General features: G+C 38.5%; 1 long non-coding RNA gene across 1 annotated transcript in view; it reads left to right on the forward strand.

Annotated features, from left to right (window-relative positions):
- The window catches only part of LOC134735883 (uncharacterized), a 254,902-nt gene that overhangs the window by 58,557 nt on the left and 182,845 nt on the right, over window positions 1-13,500 (forward strand). The window contains exon 2 of the long non-coding RNA XR_010119450.1: window positions 5,281-5,334. This is a non-coding gene — a long non-coding RNA (uncharacterized lncRNA). The remainder of the gene's footprint in view (window positions 1-5,280; window positions 5,335-13,500) is intronic.

Consider the following 13,500-nt stretch of genomic DNA (forward strand, 5'->3'; position numbering starts at 1 on the left):
GAAACATTGAGAAACTAGACTTCCCAGAGGATGAAGAATAGGATGGGGAGGAAATTGGACACTAGGCTACCTGAGGTCAAGATGAAGATTCAGTGGCGTCCTTAATACGTGCTTTCCAGCCTCTGAGGAGCTACTCTAGGGAAGAATCAGCAGCCCACAAAGACTGCTTTCTTCAAAAGACAGCACCCAGATCAGTGGATGGACATAAATATTAAACCAAAGGCTTTTCTTTTCTCTTTCTTTTCTTTTCTCTTTTCTTTTCTCTTTTCCCTCCCTTCCTTCCTTCCTTCCTTCCTTCCTTCCTTCCTTCCTTCCTTCCTTCCTTCCTTCTTCCTTCTTCCTTCTTCCTTCTTCTTCCTTTCTTTTTTTTTCTTAGAGACAAGGTCTCACTCTGTTGCCCTGGCTGGAATGTGGTGGTGAAACATTTTCCTACTTCAGCTCCCTCTTACTCTTGAGAATGTCTCTTCTTCTCAGATTCATTTCAGATAGCTTTGAGAATCCTCTGGACAAAGTTTCATGTTTGGAAGAGGCTTCTCAGCTGCTCTCTGGGTTCTGTCCAGCATGTGTCTCCTCTCTAGTTCTGATTCACTGTGACAATATCATTGTTTGAGGCCACTGACTGATCAAAAACCTAGAGCCACTTCATTACATACTTCCTTCTTTCCAAATGCAGCTGTAGGCTTCTCCTGCTCTCTGCTCAAAGTAGAATTCTAGCCCTGATATTCTGCCTGTAGTCGATTTGTGTCTAAACCCCAATATAAGCTGTATACAGTAGATTAGGATTAACCTGTGATCCTAACATCTTATGTAGAGATTTGCGTTATTGTTTCTTCTCTTCAGTGTACATGTTGTGTCAAAGGACTCAGTACTGAGTGCCTGGGGGCTAGAGGAATATATGAAAAACTGACAATGTGGTGTATTCAAATTGGCCCACACCCTCTGACACCATCTTATTGTCTTCGAGTCAAACCTTTGTTTCCTGAATCTCTCTTCCATGGGTTAGCCGGACTCTACTACTTCCACTGGCTTGAGAGACACATCTGAATCCTAGGGTTGTCATAGTACATGTCCTAAAAGTTAGAATTCTGATACATAAGGAAAAATGTTTTAATAGTTAGGGTTAGCTTCTCAAGTGGAATGTGGTAGCTCAAGAAACAATAACCTCCTTCCAATAGAAATATGCAAACAGAGGCTCAGCACCTATATGAGGGATGTTAGGGAAATAATTCTGTATGAAGGAAAAGGCAGAAGTGTGGACTAAGTATCTGTCATAGTCCATTTTCTGTTGCTATAACTGAACACCACAGACTGGGTAATTTATAAAGAATAGAGGTTTATTTAGCTGATGATTCTGGAGCCTAGGAAGTCCAAGGTCAGGTGGCCACATTTAGTGAGGGTCTTCTTGCTGTATCAAGGCATCACATGGCTAGAGAACAAAAGCGTGTGTGTCAGTTCAGGTCTCTCTTCTTCTTATAAAGCCACCAGTCCCATCATGGGGGGCCCACTCTGATGATCTCATCTGGTCCTAAATACGTCCCAGAGTCTCCACCTCCAATCAGCATAGTAAATTTCAGGCTTAAGTTTCCAATGTATAAAATTTGGAAGACACATTCAAACCACAGCAGAATCCAATAAGGTCCTTCTCATCTATAATGAGGTGCTGTTTGGGCAATTCTGCTACTATATTGGCATCCTTGACAGGATACGTAATTTAATTAACAGCAGTGATAGTGAGAAGAGGGAGCAAATGCACATGTGCATGCACAGACCCATGGAACACTATATAATGCTCCTTTGTCAATAATTTTTTTCTTTTTTTTTTTTTTTTTTTTGGAGATGGAGGCTCGTTCTGTTGCCCAGGCTGGAGTGCAGTGGTGTGATCTTGGCTCACTGCAACCTCCACCTGCTGGGCTCAAGCAATTCCCCTACCTCAGCCTCCTGACTAGCTGGGATGCGTCCACCACTACACCCAGCTAATTTTTTTATTTTTAGTAGAGACAGGGTTTCTCCACGTTGGCCAGGCTAGTCTCAAGCTCCTGACCTCAAGTGATCCGCCCGCCTCGGTTTGGTTCTTTCTTCAGTTTTCTCTTAGGGATTACTTAACACTGTTAAAAGAAGTTTAGCGGTCATTGTTACTCTCAGTAACTTAAATATAGAACATAATAAATATGAGCGTTAGTGAATCTGGAGAATTGTCACTTTCTATCCACTTACTATCTTACACTACAAGTTGTCTTTTTAAGAGTCCATTTGCATTGTCTCTTCAAATGGAGGGCAGGGCTCATGGCTTACCCTGTCTTGTGATCCTCAGGGATCCTAGCTTTTTCTTTGCCTAACCATAGAAGATGCTCAGTTAATGATTGAAGTCTACTGTTTGTTTCATCCAGGAGAGATTGCGATACTCACTGTGCTAGATTTAAAATGGCTCTGTTATTATCTCAGACTTGGTAAGTCTATTTTTAATGTATAAGAGAAAAGGTTTTGAGTTGTACAGGATTTTGATTTTTTTTTTCCTGTACCATGCAGCTCAGAAGTAAAATGGTTTAGGTCAAAATAAATTGAACGAGAAGAAAGAAGACCTTGCATTCTAGTGCTAGTCTTAGTAATTTCTAGACATATGGTTTTGGACAAATTAATTAACTTCTTTTGAAACTCTGTTTCTTCATCTGTAAAGACTATTTAAATTGAACGATAGTGGTATTATTTACTTAGTGAAGGACAAAGAGATGTTTACATACTGTATTCAAAAGGTCAAACAGATGGGATTATTTTAGATTGAAAGCTCATGTGTGGGAGTCATGCCTTTTGTGAGCCACATAAATTCCCATGGGGTCTGGTAACTTACTGTGTGCCCAGCAGGAACCCAAAAAGTCTTGTCATGGTGATAAATATGACACCATTTAATAAGGTCACATTTAACACAAAGAGAAACTTGGGAAAGAAAACAAAACAAAAATCTAGACCTCATCCCTAGGTACTTTGTATGACTTTGGACAGGTCACTTTACCCCTCTGAACTCTTCAATTGATTCATAAAAAGAACCAAATGCTAAGAAGGGGAAGGCAGGCATATAAATGGAATAGTAGAAAAGATTATTGAGCCCATGAGGTGGGAAGTATAGTACCCTGAAATGTATGACACCCTGAAATTGTTGGCCTCCTATATGTATTCTCTTCAAAGGAGAGACTCCCCGGAAAAATTACTGTTGGACAATACTTGTCAAGACATTTATGGGAGCTGCTTTGGATACATGGTATGCTTGAATTGAGAAGGAGCTTAAAGATATTTTAGATTAACCTCTTAATTTTACACATGGAAAAAGAAAGTCTCAAGGAAGTTATATAAATTCTTTAAAATTATATAATGTGTGAGAGAGCTAGCACTAGATTTGCAAGGCTGTGAGCCATTGGGGAATTCAAGTTTGTTTGTTTTGAACTATTTTGCTTATTTTTGAGTTTAAGTGGCAGAAGTTAATCTTATTTTCTTGGTGCTTTACTTTTCAAGAGGCCTTGTCAATGCCCCCTTGTTTCTTTTCTGTAGAAACTAAATAAATCAAAAAAGGAATTAATTTCACAAGTATATTGTGTGCTAGCCATGCAGTACCCATTGTTGGGCATTGGTAATACAAACTTGCTACAAGGCACTTGTTGTCCTTGGATAGATTTCTGTTTTCATTCCTTCACATTGTTAACATTGAGCAATCTGCTTAGTCAGGAAAAGGCAGCACATTGTAAAGGTATGCAGATATAAAAAAGTAGGAGTCCAATGTATGATTCATTCCTATAGTAGCCTTGGTGTAGCCCAGTCTAAAGGACAACTTCCTCCATTAGACATTAACTACCATCAATTTCTTCTCTCATGAAATAAATAGATTCTGTCTTGGAAATATAAATTTTCTCTGCTAATGAGCTTTTTACTACTTGGGAGTCTTCTATTTTAATCTGAGACTAAAGGATAGAAGGAGAGGCTTCACAGGGAGCAGGAAATGGAAACGACAGTAGACTAACTCCCTCTCCACCTGTGCATGGATATGGAACAGGGCTTTGAAAAAGGCACCACTTATAATAGCACAGTCCAGGGAACCGGGTGTCAAAGTTAATGCCTGTGATGGGAGAGCTGCTCATGCTTCTTACAGTGTCTTGAATACTCTTAATCCTTTTGCAAATACTTGCTTCGCTGTAAGACAAGTCAAAGCAGATATGATGATGTCTTAGCTGAGGAAGAAATTGTGGCTTCTTGGATGCAGTATAGCAAAGAGGATTGTCTCTTAAGAATAATAAAAAAGTTTTTTTTTCATTTAAATCTGGTCTAGGAAAAATATCCTCTTGAAACTCCTTTTACTATTAGTTTTGTTTTCAAAAAAACACTGATCTGAACAAGATTAAATAAGCAAATCAATGGCTTTCTGGGTTTAAAGCAACTGAATTCCTACTGATCTCCCTTTATACTGAAATTTCAACATAGATTCTTCACAAGAGAAGAAAGATGAACTGAATCCCATATGACACTCAAGAAGATGTAGGACAAGCAAATAAAAGTGGTCCCAGGGGAGCAAATAAGCTTCCCAGCCCTGCAAATGATTCGCTTCTGCCCTATAGTTTGACTCTTCCCAAATCTGATTTTCAAAACGAATTAGTCCACCTCTGAAAAAGGCATGCCGACTTTTCAACTGACAATTATAAAAGTGACCCTGTCTGCAAACCTCTGATGAGTGAGTGTCTAGGTTATAGAAACAGAGATACCCTCTTCCAACTGTAATATTTCTGTTGATAGGCTCTGTTTAGAAGATTAATTCTTAATGTCATCATTCATGAATTACAGGGAATGAAAAACAGGAGGAAGGGAAGCAGAGAAGGATGTGCTAATATTACGATATTTTATAATATTTTCAAACCCTAAGTTCTTCTACCAATCGGACCATGTCACTTAAATTTAAGGCTCTAATAACATTGGCTTCCAGAGATATTTTCACTTGTATGACTTCACTTATCCCTGATGCCAGAGTTCAAAAGGGTGTATAAATAAGACAGGAGGAGGGACACATTATCACAGACCAATAACAATGACAACAAAAATACCTCAAAGCTCTTAACAAGTATAAAGCTAGAAATGATCTGAGTCTTGTGAAAAATACTGATTAACACAAAAATGATTTTAAAAGCAATATTCAGAGAAAGTACAGTAATGGAGACCTGGTCCTGGCACAGATAGTGTTACCTTAAAAATATATCACAGAGAATGTATAATTATTGATTGTATTTATATATCTTCTCTATCCAGGATCTTCACGTCACCAGTATGATGGAATTGAAGCCCAAGATTGGTACTGTGATGGTAGGAAAACATTCACTTTCTTTAATTCGTGTAGTATCTAAACAGAAAATTTCATTTTTATAACATAGGAACTTTGTATATTTGGTTTGCAAAATCTGTTTTGTTCTCCAAAATATGGAAAGCTATGGAAAATGGGGAATGTCTCCCCCTTACCCTAGAAAAATAGATATAAGTTAATATTGCTCCAGTTTTTTTTTTTTTTAAGTAGACTGCAGGAAGAAAAAAAGAAGCTAGTGACCTTAATACAATTTCCTAAAAACTTTCTAGAAAATTATATTAAGCTTATCAGCTTATTTTCATGACTGTGAGTATTGAACATAGAAAGTAGTGATAATTAGAAATCAGCATTGACTTATTAAAACAATTCATGCCAAAATAAATTCATTGCATTTTTATAGTCTTCAGTGCAGAATTTAATGGAGTATTGGGTTATACATATAGAAATACATGGAAATAAAATATGGTGAGTTTATGTGAATTAATAACTGGCTGAAGACCTATATCCAAGAACCACCATAAAACAATTTGTGTCCAGTGTCAGGAGGTCTCTACTGGTTTGCAACAAGACTATGTACTGGGGTGGAACTGTTGAATGTTTTTATCAATAAATATAATGATGAAGTAGAAGTCGGGCATATCCGTTCTGTGTCAAGTACCAAACTTGGCAATATACAGAGGCCACACTCTGTGACTGAAAGAATGAAGGGCTTGCAACTCCTAGGGGAGTTTGAATTCCACTTCTACACTTACTAGCTGCTTGGCCCTTGACCTCCAGTTTTCTCACTTGCAAAATGGTAACTGCCTTGCAGGACTGTGAAGATCATAATAATTCATGGATATGAAGTGTTTAACTTGGTGCTTGGCACAAAGCAAATTCTGTTTTCCCTGTCTTTCTCCTCCTCTCTTTCTTGAAAAGTGTATTTTTAAATAAATTTAACTGAGTCACCTAGTGGTTTGGTTCACATTGAATTACAGTCTTAAACAATAAATGATTCCAGTGTATAAACCTCTATATCACTTATATGCATGGTTAAAGAGGACCTTATCCTTTATGAAGGATGAATTCAAACATCGCTATTAGCAGTTTCTGGTTTATTCTTTCAGTGTTTCCACTTAGCAGAAATGCACACACATACTTATTACATGTTATTTCCCCTTCTTTCTACACAAAAGTTAATGTGATAATTTTCTTTCACGAAGGTGCCAATTTGCAGTTTTCTCACTTAATGCATCTTGGAAATCAAGATGTCAATATGATGAGTTTATGCATTTTCGGTAATGAACCTAGTCACTTGGTCCAGGTTTTGCAGGTCAGTAGGAATCTTCCAGGCAGATGGTAGTGGGAATAGCTTTCCAATATGAGGAAACCGGATAGACCAGGGCCAACTTGCTCACTTATTTAATTTGTTCAAGAAATGTTTGTTGAGTACTTTAACATGCCAGGCCATAGGCTAAATATTTTTTGTTCATGTCATTGAATCCTCACCACAACCTAATGGATAATATTACTATCCTCATTGTACAGATAAGGAAGTTGAGGTTACAAAGACTAAGTCGCTTACCCAAGGTCAGAAAAATACTTAATAGTCTGATTTGGAGCCAGCCTGTTTTGCAGGAGTCATGCTCATAATTGCGCACTCACTTCCAGATAAAAGGCAAGTTGGAGCAGAGAGGGAGGGTTCTAGATGTAGGAGCAGCAATGCAAATGGCCAAGGGTACAGGAGTTTCAAGTGTAAAGGAGCTAAAATTCTCCATTGTTGAAGCAACTGTGAGTAATATTAGTAGTTGTATTGCGGGAACAAAGTTGGAAACAATGTGGCAAGAGGTGAGGCTGAAGATGCAAGCAGGCCTGGCGTGGCTTTGCAGGTCCAGCACTGTGTGGCTTAAATCCTAGTCCTTGTGCATGGGCCAGAGAGTGGCGTGAGTGTCCTCAGCCCTCAGTAGTAACCTCTTGGAGAAGGCGGCTGTGTCAGGCCCTCAGGCTGAGACTAGGAGAGAACACTGAGGCTTCAAGGCCGAGGGGTGAATGGGGCAATTTGCTGCAGGCAACCTGCAGACTTAAAATGCTTTACGAATACCTTAGAGTGGCACCTGGGATTTCCTGGGCAATTTGAGGGGTGACTGGAGCTTCTGAAGCTCTTATAGGTCGTGCTTTGGCTTTTGACAGGGTTGGGGCAGGATACCTTGGGTGTATGTCTAGTATGATTAACTAATGTAATCATAAAGCATCTTTATTTTTGTCCCTCACTGTCCCTTTAAATGGATTCAGTTGGGATTCTTCCCTTTGTAACGATTGGCAGCCTCCATGAAATTCTCTGGTCACATTCAGATCATAAAGAAGACTACCTTTACTTTAAGTCTCAAGACATTGTCACATTTGAATCTGTAAGGGTGGTGGGGAAGTTCTCACTTGCCTGACACTCACCTGGTGATTGGCATCACTCTCTCTCTGGACTTGGCAGGTAGGTGAAGCAAGCTCATTCTACCATGGGTGCTTTCATGGATTCTTGGAAGACCCCCTCCTCCTGTCTGCCCCCAGATCAGTGCGCTTTCCTGCTTAGGCTGATCCCTTAGTCCCTGTACAGCCAGCAAAACCTTCGGCTTCTGTCAAGGTGTGAGTGATTCCCTGGGCACTCCTCTTAGAAGGACCTAGGGCAGCCTTGGCTGGCTCAGCTCTGCGTGAGCGTCTTATGCACAGCCTCATCATCCAGGTCCTTGCTCTACACTCACAAATTCTGGATTCCAGGGACTCCAAACCTGCTACCCCTTCTCAGCATAGCCCTTTTTGTTTGCGTTCTGTCAGAAAAGTTAATCAGCCTATCTTGTGCCTTCTAGGTTTTCAGGTGATACTCAGACACAAACCTGCAGAGGACAAACATTAAGTTCTTGGAGTAGTCCTATTGAAGTTGTTATTCACGGGCATGAGTTGAGGGGCCAGCACCTGCTATTGCTCTCTCCAGAAAATTCTTCCTTGAGTTTATGGGCTGGAGATTAGGGGTGTCTCCCACTCCCTTGGAGCAGAGATAGGGTGGTTGTGACTCAGAGCAAAGGCCTCTTCAAATAAATCCTCTCCTTTCCAAAAATTATCTTCTAATCTCCAATGATAGGCCCTTTTATACCTTTGATGTGGTTGAGGCATTTAAGTGTCATCTAGAAGACCTCAGTCACTCACTTTGAAACATTTTTGCTTCTTGGTCTATCTACACACTCTGGCATGTGCTGGGGCTGAAACCTCCAGTTTAACATCAGATAAATCATAGATATTATACTGAAAATGACATCCTTTTCCTCTACTTCAGAGTGCTCTTTCTAGAGTACAAATATGACCGCATGACTCTCCTGCTTAAAACCCTTCAATGAGTTCGCAGAGTCCTTGCTCGTGCAATGCTTGGAATGTAATAAGGAAGACAGACAGCATGAGATAGCATGCAAGGACACAGATAAGCAAAGTGTTGCAAAATCAAACACGTAGAATGCTGAGATAGGGAATAAATGGGGAAGAGGTGAGGGGAGAGGAGCCAGGCTCTCTAGCTGGCCTTAGAGCAGCAGCATGTAATCAGGAATGCTAAGAGCATAAACTCTTACCTGAGAATGTCTGGGTTCAAATCCTGGTACTGCCCACCTGTTAGCTATTTGATCTTTGAAGTTACTTACCCTCTCTGTGCTTTGGGTTCCTAATCTGTAAAATGGGAATAGTAATCGTTCCCTCTTGTGATTGTTGTATTCGAGGAGTTACTATTTTTAAGTAGAAGAATGCCTGGCATATTATAAGTGATATATAAAGTTTCTTAAATAAATGTAAAATTCCACTGGCTTTTTCTACAGGTTTTAGGCCCTTGCCCTGACTGACCTAAATTTGGCCTGTGCTATTCAGCTTAGCCAGCTCCTCTTCTGAGAAGCTTCCAGTGATCCTCAACATTCATTCAGGTGTCCTTCTTACATGCTACAATGTATTGAATGCATATCAGTATCACCACAATTATTCCACTGTACTGTAATTGATGCTCTTTCTCTGTAGACTGTGAAAACACTCTACTCTTGAGAGAAGGAACTATATTTTATTTATAGTGGTATAAACAAAGGTTTGGCATATCTGATACCCATTAAATGTATGATGAATGATTAAATAAATGAAAGACTGAAAAAAAAAAGAAAGACTGATAGAGAAATTCTAATAGATCAGAGTAAAACTACATACTTTCAATTTGATAGTTTTCTTTCTTACAAGATAAGAACACTCTTCTCTTATTGGTTAGATTTTTCACAGATTATACATGAAACCATAATCCTCCATGTCATTTGTAAGGGAAGGGAATTTAGGGATTTATCTTAAATTCGAATTTACAAAAAGCTAAATTGTGTTGGATTGATTACTTTAGCTAAGTATTTACCACATTCATCCAATATATTAAAAATATAATTTAGTTTAATACATATTTATTGAATGCCTTTCTGGGCAAAGCACTGTGAAGGTCTGAACATGAATAAAGTAGGTCCTCTGCCATACAGCAGCTTATGTTCTAGAAGAGAAGACAGAGACGCAGAAACCTGTAAAACAAGGGGGAATATAACAAAAGCAAAAGGCTGGGAGATTTAAAGAAGACAGATTTAGTTTATTACCATTTCATTTTTAAGAATCTGTTTTGTAAAGTGAAGTCTTTTTTTTTTTTAGATGGAGTTTCGCTCTTATTGCCCAGGTTGGAGTACAATGGCACGATCTTGGCTCACCACAACCTCTGCTTCCTGGGTTCAAGTGATTCTCCTGCCTCAGCCTCCCAGGTAGCTGGGATTACAGGCATGTGCCACCATGCCCAGCTAATTTTTGTATTTTTAGTAGAGATGGGTTTCTCCATGTTGCTCAGGCTGGTCTCGAACTCTTGACCTCAGGTGATCTGCCTGCCTCGGCTTCCCAAAGTGCTGGGATTACAGATGTGAGCCACTGCATCTGGCCAAAGTGAAGTCTTAATTCCTAATTACTTTGTCTCTTCTTGTTATTAACTTCTTTTCACTTCTTGAATTTACCGTACTAACTGCACCAAAAGAATAATTTCTTGATTATATAATTCATGCAGAAATCAAAAAGGCTATTTTACAACAGCCCTTTATTTCCTTTTTTAAAAAAATTCTGTTTTCCTATCTTTTGTGTGAGCATAGATTAATTTGTGTAGCATTTGAGTGGCAACATTCCCCGTGTAAGATATCAACGTTGTCAATATAGAATTTTAGAGCTTGAAGGAAATTCAGAGATCATCGAGTATATACATTCATAATTTTATTTTGTTTTACAAAAAGCAGGAGGTGGAATAACTTGATAACAAAGCTAGTTATTAGAACAGCTAAAAGAAAACCCAACATCCCGAGGCCCAGGACTATTCTTTTTTCCATTATACCATGCTGCTTCTAGAATAATTTTAGACTATAGGAAATGCAGTCCTGGGGAAGATATTTATAACAAGTCTCTGGCTCATTTAGCATGCCGTTGTTTGGGGTATCCAGCTGCACACTTTGTTCTTGTCAGTAATAAATTATTTCCTGACAATTTGGTTGACAAACGGGATCCCAGCCTCAATGATTTGCACACATCTTTTAAAAAATGATCAGGTTAACTCTTCTAAATAGCTTTTTTGTCCTTCACTTATCTTCCGGCATGGAGAAAAGGAAGATTCAAGATCTTCAGTAAGAGTGTAAATCACACACACCGTCAGAACTCTGTTTATATAACATTTAGGGTGAAGGTACCCTTTTATGAGCTTTTGTAATCCAACGGAGAATCTCAGAAAGCCACAAAACCTCTCCTGTGCCCTAAAACTAACTAAGTTTGCTTTTCTAACTTCCCAGTGGGCTAGGATACAAAGTACGTGGACACTCAAAGGTTTGAAAAGCAAAACAGAATCAAGAGGTGGGGGTGGGGAGGGGAATGTAGGGGTGGCCAATAAGGATTCTTTTACAACTCATATTTCTCTATTGAAAACTGAGATTTCTGGTCACATTGGGGCAGAATAATTGATAGCAGCTGCAGATGAGAAGGTTTGAGCATGTATCTCCCCAGGCAATATTTTCTTTGGTATTCTCAACGGTATGTTGAAAGTATAGCAGTTTAATATTGAGTCAGAGTTTCTTTAGTGAGCTAAGTGAACTAAAACAACTTATTTATTCCATTTTCTTCACAAAAACTTGCCTTATCCCATGTTTTTTCTTAGGCCACCACTGTGTGATCATGACATTTGCCTGTCATCAATGTTGGTGATTCTGAGAGACCCTCCTTTAGTAGGGGGTGAATGAACGCAGAGTGCCCACGGGCTGGCACCATTTTGGCTGCGAACTGGCCTCTCGAAGTCAAGAATCCTTGGCCTATTAGTGAGGAAAAATTCAGGATTATAGGAGCGACTTCTCTTTCAGTTCCCATTGTTAGTAATAGTAAGATAATGAAGAGGAAATTAATCTTTGAGATGTTCGAAGGTTTTCTTAGTACAGGCAATAAACAAGTTGTAATTTAGGAGACAGTAATACTTCAAAATGGTGAAAATGAGTCCAAAATATTTCCAAACTAATGCGCTAAAAGGAAGAATGTGGGCATTTTTCAATATAGACTTTCTTCAAAGGGCAAGTCTCTGATTCCTTTAATAAAATATTTCTTTAAAAACTTCACATCTCTTTCCTTTAGTGAAGGTTCTCATTTTAAATGTTCCCATTACGATAAATAGAATAAAAAGGATATGAAAAAGCTATTAAAATAATTACAGAAGTTCAGGTCATAAATTATCTGTTGATTCAGACTGTCATCAGGTAAGTCAATTGCTTCAATGTTAAGACTAATTGGCCAGACTAGAGAATTGGCTATAAATGACTTCAGACATCTGGATCAGATCTAAGTCATCAGCTTGGCCAGTGCGATCCAACCTGCATTGAATATTCCCCTCATTTGAGCAATAGACATTACATGTTAATGTGTTACTGGTATTTTGTGATATTAGTTTGCCACTCTGCCACGAAATATGACGGGATTAAACATACGCAATATGGGATAATGGTGAGATAATGGGATAATGGTGATCAGCAGCCCAGGTGTCTCATCTGAGAGAAACACGGCCAAATTAAACAGCTAGTGAAGGTTGACTATGGATTGGGTTCATGAGCTAGCTAAATTTTTTTTCAGATTGCTGTGGTTAAGAAAACTCATATTTAACCAGTTTTGCATGCTTCCTAATATAGCTAACTTGGTCACTACTATCCAACTCAATCTCCTCCTTCTCTGCCCCTTGCAAAAATATGAGACCAGAAATGGTTTACACTTCTATATGGGCATGCATGCATTTATGTATGAGTGAATTGTCTAAAAAGTGTCATAGGCTTTTAAAACTAAGAATCTCCTGAGACTAGAAAAATGCAAGATCTCGACAAACGAGGGAATAAATGTGGTAGCAAGGCATCCTCTCATCTGAGAACCCCCATAACTTAGGGGTTCACTCAGCTGTTATCCTCTCTGTGTGAACATTGTTAATTTAGTAAAATACAGTGAAATCAGGACAATTGACAAAATCTGTTCTTATTCACTGCATTTATCTGGTGACCAGGAAAACATTTTCAATGTGACAACAGGCTTAGTCTCTTCCAGATAAAACTTCTCCTAGTCTTTCACTTGAACTCTTGGTAATTTTTTACTTCAACAAAAATAGTCAAACTTTAAAGTTATATTAAGCCAATACCTCGTTTAATTCTATGATTGCAAGAAAAGAAGGTGTGCTGCAAAACTAAACTTCCTAAATATCTGAAAGTTGTATTTTTGAACTTCAAACCTTTAAAAAATTGAATTATTTTTATTGGAAACATAATTATACTTGAAATTTCTCTGCTTTCTTAAACACCTTAAACGGTATATTAAACATAACTATTTTTATGACTCAGGTATAACTATAAATATAAATGTACCAACGCACTTATGGCCCATTAAAAGTTTGAAGCAGTTCACCTTTTCAATAAATCTTTATGTTATCTCAAATTACTATATTTTATTTGTCTGCTTTTAGTAGTTTTTCTGTTAGCTATTAATCCTTGCCATTCTTGGGGTGCCTACTCTATTACTCAGTTCTATCTCTTTTCCTTTTGCAGTTTCTAATCTGCTATGGTCTGGGAAGCACATAGCTAGCATTCTTAAAATTTTGTGAA

Source organism: Symphalangus syndactylus, chromosome 2 (assembly GCF_028878055.3).
Source record: "Symphalangus syndactylus isolate Jambi chromosome 2, NHGRI_mSymSyn1-v2.1_pri, whole genome shotgun sequence".
NCBI lineage: Eukaryota > Metazoa > Chordata > Mammalia > Primates > Hylobatidae > Symphalangus > Symphalangus syndactylus.